Source organism: Hipposideros armiger, unplaced genomic scaffold (genome assembly GCF_001890085.2).
Source record: "Hipposideros armiger isolate ML-2016 unplaced genomic scaffold, ASM189008v1 scaffold_1723, whole genome shotgun sequence".
NCBI lineage: Eukaryota > Metazoa > Chordata > Mammalia > Chiroptera > Hipposideridae > Hipposideros > Hipposideros armiger.
The window spans coordinates 70933-77446 of record NW_017733073.1 but is presented as its reverse complement, the minus strand read 5'-3'; the positions used below and the strand labels follow the sequence as shown (position 1 = coordinate 77446).

General features: G+C 44.9%; 1 protein-coding gene across 1 annotated transcript in view; it reads left to right on the top strand.

Moving 5' to 3' along the window:
• Positions 1-1651: 1651 nt before the first annotated feature.
• Positions 1652-6514, top strand: part of LOC109378074 (HEAT repeat-containing protein 5A-like) — a 41640-nt gene continuing 36777 nt past the window's right edge. The window contains exon 1 of the mRNA XM_019634543.1: positions 1652-1915. The gene's annotated coding sequence lies outside the window, so the exon portion shown is untranslated. The remainder of the gene's footprint in view (positions 1916-6514) is intronic.

The following is a 6514-nucleotide window of genomic DNA, read 5'->3' as shown; positions in this document are numbered from 1 at the left end:
AACAATTCCCCAGCACTGTTCCCATCCCCCCAATTTCCCAATAAAAATCTTAAAAAACAAAAGAACTGGCTTGGGATGCCAGAGGGCCCCGGTTTGGATCCCACATATGGGGCCAGTGACACTGCTCTCCACAGCTAAGATGCTGAACATGTTGCTCAACCTGGAGCTGGGCTGCTGTGAGTCGCTGGTGATGGCGTAGGCTGCAGCTCTTGTGGCAGTGGGTTGCCATGGGCTACTGTGTGTAGCCAGCAGCCAGCGTGAGACCAGTGGTCCAGAAGCCGGGGCTGATGTGCCTCACCCAGGAAGAGCGTAATGATGGTGCCAACTTGGGCCAGTGAAGCAACGTCCTCCACAACTAGACTGAAGAACAAAAGGACAGCAATTTGTCTGTTCCCCTTCCCCCAATTCCCCAGCACTGTTCCCATCCCCCCAATTCCCTAGTAAAAAATCTTTAAAAAATAAAAAAAGAGTTGGCTTGGGAGTGCGAGCTCTGAGTAGCAGGGCCCCGATTAGGATCCCACATGGGCCAGTGACGCTGCCCTCTACAGCTAAGATGGTGAACAACAGCTCCACCTGGAGCTGAGCTGCCGTGAGTCGCGGGTGACCGCATAGGCTGCAGTGGGGCTGCAGCGGGCTGCTGTGAGCTACTGTGAGTGGCCAGCAGCCAGTGTGAGCTGCCAAGAGCCACCGTGAGCCACCATCCATTGGCCAGCAACCGATCTGTCTCAGCTGGGAAGAGCACAACGATAATACCAACATGTGCCAATGAAGCAACATCCTCCACAACTAGACTGAAGAACAAAAGGACAGCAACTTGTCTGTTCCCCTTCCCCGATTCACCAATAAAATCTTTTAAAATAAAATAAAATAGAACCAGAGGATACAAAATGGAGAATCTCAGGTGTGTGACCTCAGGAACAGAAAATTTAAGGACGAAGAGACTGATTGATTTCCTGTAAATGCCTGACTTACAGAGAACTGATAGTATTGCAATTTTCTTGGTTGACGGGGAATTGGCCAGAAGTTGTCTCACATCAATATTGGGAAGTTTTTCCAGAGGTATAAACAGATGGCCCAGGTCGGGTTGGTCTTGCAAAGAGGGCTGAATTGAGCTTTATTTGTGTGACTGGGCTGGTTTTGTCTGCACAGAAATTTTCAAGGCTGGTTTGTTTTTTGGTCTTAACTGACTCTCCTCTCTTTACATTCCCTGCTTATAAACAACCTACTCCAAACACTCAATGGACTCACCTGTGGCTTGCTACACAGTTTGTTTGTCCCAAACTTCAATTCCTCTGCTCAAAACTCCTTTTGAACTTCCCTCAGTTTACCTCTTCATTTAGGTCAACAACACCCACAGCATGCCCTGCATGAATTTTTCAGGCTCCAGTTGTGTCTTAACCTTCAGATACCCCATACCGCCCCTAAGCATTCTGGCCAGCGATTAAAAACTGACAAAAATAGTTGTGGCCAATATCTCTGGACAGCAAAGCTGCTGCCCTGGCCTCAACTTGGGCCACAGTCTCCCTCATCGCTCTCTCGGCGGTGGAGCAGTCACGCCTGCCAGAGTGGGCGCTCGATGGCTCGGCGGCCGGCTGGCGGGGCCTCGGATCGCGGAGCTGCGCAGCGCAGGGCGCGCTCCCAATCTCTGGCTCCCGCGGCTCTGGGGGCTCCGAGCTTTTCGGCTCCGCCCCGCGCGCGCCTCTTCCGCCGCGCTGATTCGCAGTCGCCGCTGCTGGCAAGTCGCTGCGCTCTTGTGGTACCGGTGTCCTGGCGAGACTAGGACGGGCGTTGAGCCGAGGAGGACCCCCGAGTGCAAGTAGTTGGGAGTCCCGAGACTGGAGGCGGCTCCGGGCGCGAGTGGGCTGTGTCAAGGCTGCCTGCCGGCCGGGAGGATCAACACACCGGGGCCTGCACAGTAAGTTAAACGGCTTAGGGGACCCCAGAGTGGTCGCGACAGTGAAGTATTGGAGGACGCTGGTCCCCCGGGTGCGGGAACAGGTCCGGGGATTGGGTGTCATGGCCGAAGGGGCCGGAGCCCACCGAGGAGGACCTGAACTGGGCGCGGGCACTGCCCAATGGCCCGTGTGGTCCGTTCTTCCTCTTGGGCTCCGGGAAAGTCTGGTTACACCCGAGCACAACAGGTAGGCGTGGACTCTGCCCGTGGCCGGGAGCCCGGGGACTCCGGGTCTGCGGAAAGGTCGGAAGGTCGGAGCCCGCCATGCAGGCGCGCCGCTCCCCGGACCCGCCCTGGCGACGCCCGCCGGGCCCCAACCCGGGCTTCGGGCGAGGTTCTCCCGACGCCCGCGCGCAGCCCTCGAGGAGGGTTTCCTGAAGGCAGCAGTGGAGACAGAGTGGATATTGCCTTCTACGTGGAGGACTTTCCAGCCCTTCTCGAAACGAAAGAAAGTCTTTACTGGAGTAGCATTTGCTTAGTGTGAGGAAGCATTTCTTCTTATGCTTCTCTCGGTCTGCACAACGTCGTTTCAAGTGATTATAAAGTCTTTACAAACTTTATAAAGCGCTTTATGGTATCTACTAATCACAGTAATGCTCACCTCTGGCAAGTTAAGATGATTTTCGGAATTGTCAAGTCAGGTAATAGCTGTCAGACGATTTGAGCTCTTTCATTAAAATTCACCATAATACTTTGTTTTTATGTGCATTCATTTATTCAGATATTCAGCGCATTTTATGTGCAGTCTCGGCGCCCTTAAGGAACTTACAGCCTAGAGGAGACGTTAAAAGGAGGGGGAGAAGGGGGCCGACAAGTACGGTTCAAGAAGCAGAAGGATCCTTAGATCTCTGGGCATTAGGTGGATGGGGAGAGAATTGCCCTGTTTCATTTTCCAAACATTTTAGAAAGGAAGTCTTTAAGTGATTTTAGATCAGCATTGAAGCCGAGATTTCTTACATTTTAACAGCATCGATTTTTTTTTTTCTTTGACAAAATGGGTAAGCAGGCAGGGTTTCTAACAGAATAGTGACAGTTGGAAAAAGCCCTGGAGGTTGGGTTTGTCTTAGAATGCAGTTATTTTGTATAGATAGCTATAGTATAGGAAAAGCGTCCTGTCCTGATAGGAGTCCTGGGTTTTAGCTTAAGCTTCTCCACTATTTATTATTTATAGATCTTAGGTCACTTTTCTCTTCCTTTCGCTTTATTTATTATTGTATCTGACTTTAGTGGCAGAAAAGACGTAATCTAAAGTACCTTAAATTTTTGTTTAATTAAAGAGATAATATATTCGCTGAGGAAAAAAACTTAAGTACTTTTATCTTTCAGCAATGCACATTTCTTCCATCCAGCTTTATTTCAACAAGGGGATTGAGGCAATTTATAACCTTTATGATTCTTTCTTAATTATCTTATGAATAAAGTGATTAAATTCTGGATTTGTCTAGGCCCCTTCATATTCTAAAATTCTTTTATTCTAAATCCTGATTAACCAGTTTAATGACATCTGCATTAAAAAAAAAAAACTTTATTGAGTCTTTGGTTTTCATTAATTATCCATAATATAGTTGACAGATTTGAACAGTCCTTGAATGGGACCATAGTCCTCTTATTTAAAAAGGACTTCTACTTTTTAAGTAGACTACAGAAACTATTATTAAACTTCATTTAAAAAATGAATTAATTGAGATGTAAGGAATTAGTAAAGATTTATTTATTTAATTGAATCCCTTGTCTAGTTCTAGTGTTAAATTCTTTGGATTAGACAAGGAGTCAGCACTTGACAACCTGTGGGTGAAACCCAGCCTGCTCCCAGTTTTTGTAGGTAATTTTACTAGAACACAACCATACTCGTTTATAATTTTTAGTTTTAATTTAGATCTCGTGTCAAAACTCTTTTTCACTTAATAAACTCCCTTTTTAACATATCATTCATGGTGTATATCAGAAGTAACAGTAAGTTGCTTTTACTCAAAACATTTTTTTTATGTGAACCCAGTGACATAGTGATTTATCAAAATGATCAGACAGGGGGTCGGCCGAGTGGCTCAGTTGGTTAAGAGTTGGCTTAAGAGCGCAAGGTCTGAGCAACAGGGCCGCCGGTTCGATTCCCACATGGGCCAGTGACGCTGCACCCAAGCTGAGCTCTCACTGAGCTGCCAACAGGCAGCAGGATGGCTCAGCTTGTGTAACAACAAGGTTGCCTGTTTAATGGTGGGCTATGCCAACCTGCACCTAAAACTGAGCTCGGCACCTTGAGTGGATACAGTGTGCGCTCTTAACAACAAGGCTGCTGGTTCAACTCCCACATGGTATGGTGGCTGCGCCCACCTGCAACTAAGATTGAACACAGCACCTTGAGCTTAGAGGCCACCCGACAGGCAGCCAGATGGCGACTGGCGCCCTCCACAATGAAGACTGAAGAACAATAACAACAGCTTGGCTGGTCCCCTTGCCCAATTCCCCAATAAAATCTTTTAAAAAAAAGAGAGAGAGCTGGCCGAGTAGCGCATTGGTTAAGTGTTGGCTTGGGACGCCAGCTCTGAGCAGCAGGGCCCTGGTTTGGATCCCACTGCACCCTCTACAACTAAGATGGTGAACAACAGCTTGACCTGGAGTTGGGCTGCAGTGGGGCTGGCCAGCAGCGGGCGTGAGCTTTCCTGAGCCGCTGTGAGCGGCCATCCAATGGCCAGAGAGCGACTGCCTCACCTGGGAAGAGCGCAATGATAATACCAACATGGGCCAGTGAAGCGACGTCCTCCACAACTAGACTGAAGAACAACAGGACAGCAACTTGTCTGTTCCCCTTCCCCGATTCCCCAACGCTGTTCCCCTCCCCCAATTCCCCAATAAAATCTTTAAAAAAAAAGATCAGGCAGAAAATTATTGAAAGTGTAACTGTGAACATGAAATCAAACATTTATCTATAGTAAGACCCAAATGGGAAATTAGACCTCTCTAAACAGATACCACCCAGATTGAAAATGGATTATGTATCTACAATCATGCTTAGGATTTTTCTTTTAATGATAACTTAAAAGATAATTGTAGGAAAAAAGTATAATATAGCCATATTAAAGCTATATATTAAATGTTACCAGCATAAGAAATTGGAGCTAGTTATGTGACAAGAAAGAAGGAAAACTGGTGGGAAATAATTATTCTAAATATTTAAAGGTGAGCATATACTATTTCTGATCTTAAAACCATGGTATGGCTCTAATTTTACTAAATTGTTTTATATATGTACTTTTTTAGTAACTCAGTTGTACTTATTGCCCAGATAATACTTTTCTGTTGGTAATGATACAACAGCATCTATTTATAGCCTCTTCTATTGAATTTGTAGGCTTCTATATGTTGAATATATGCATGTTTTTGTGCACATATGCAAAATGATACCTCATTTCTTCAATACATTTTTTATGTAAGCAAAATTATCAGAAAATTGAAATTACCCATTGAAACACCAAAACATTTTTTGAAAAATATTTTGGGAGGAACTCTGAAAAGAATAAAAGAAAAACACATTCAGGTAAAAATCCCTTAATCTTAATTTCTGAGTTCAAAGACTTAAAAGTTTTTTTCTTAACTCATTTATCAACAAAACATGACCTGAGATGGTAAGCTATTTGTAGTCATTATTTATCCCACCTTATATGAATATGTATGTCTTTTGATGCAGAGATATCATTGAGTTTAATTATGGAGTGCTGCCCCAGACCAACTTGGGGGTTAGAGGTAACACATGGTATGTTCACTGTATTACTTGGGTTGGCCATGACAGTGGCAGCCAGAAGGCAGAGTGATAATGTTGTTCCGGCAGCTATCCTTGCAAAGTTAAGAGCCTAGCTGGGCATCTGGCAGGGAGTGAGAAATAATGTCTGCCAAAAACAAACAAACAAAAAAAAACCCTCAGGTATGGCTCCAAGAAGGTCAGAAATGTAGTTAAATTCTAGGCTAGTTATTCCAAAGGATATGTTGTGAATTAGAAGTGGGGACCATGAGGAAAGCCAAAATGTCAGACCATAGTGCATATTAAGGGTGAATTTGTGAATGCTAACCAGGATTGTAAGAGCCATGAACAGAAGGCGGGAAGGAGGGATCCAAAGCAAGCAGGGTCTAATGACTAAACTAGGAAGTAGTAGGTGGAAGGTTGCACAAACAACAAATACAAGGATAGAGTTATTTTGAAAAATTGAGCAGGGACTCTTGGCCTCTGCTGAGCTGGGGGAATAATAGCATCTTATACTTTGCTCTTGTACTAAGAGGCCCCACATTGCCCTGCTTTTTAAAGTATCTATATTAAATAGTATTTTGGTCACTTTCATCACTGACGTGCTGTGCTTCCTATTCTCAGTGAGGTTGCTCCTTCTCTTTTAACATGGTGCTCTACTCCACCTTGGTTAGAATCCAGGTAACTAGATTATTAGTCATGTCTAAGCTAAGAATGAACAGGCTTTGAGGGATCAAGACACGTCTGTAAAGTTCATGATCTTTGAAACAACTAATTGCTGTATGTTGTTTGGTTTTTTAACAATTTTTTTTTTTTTTTTTTTTTTT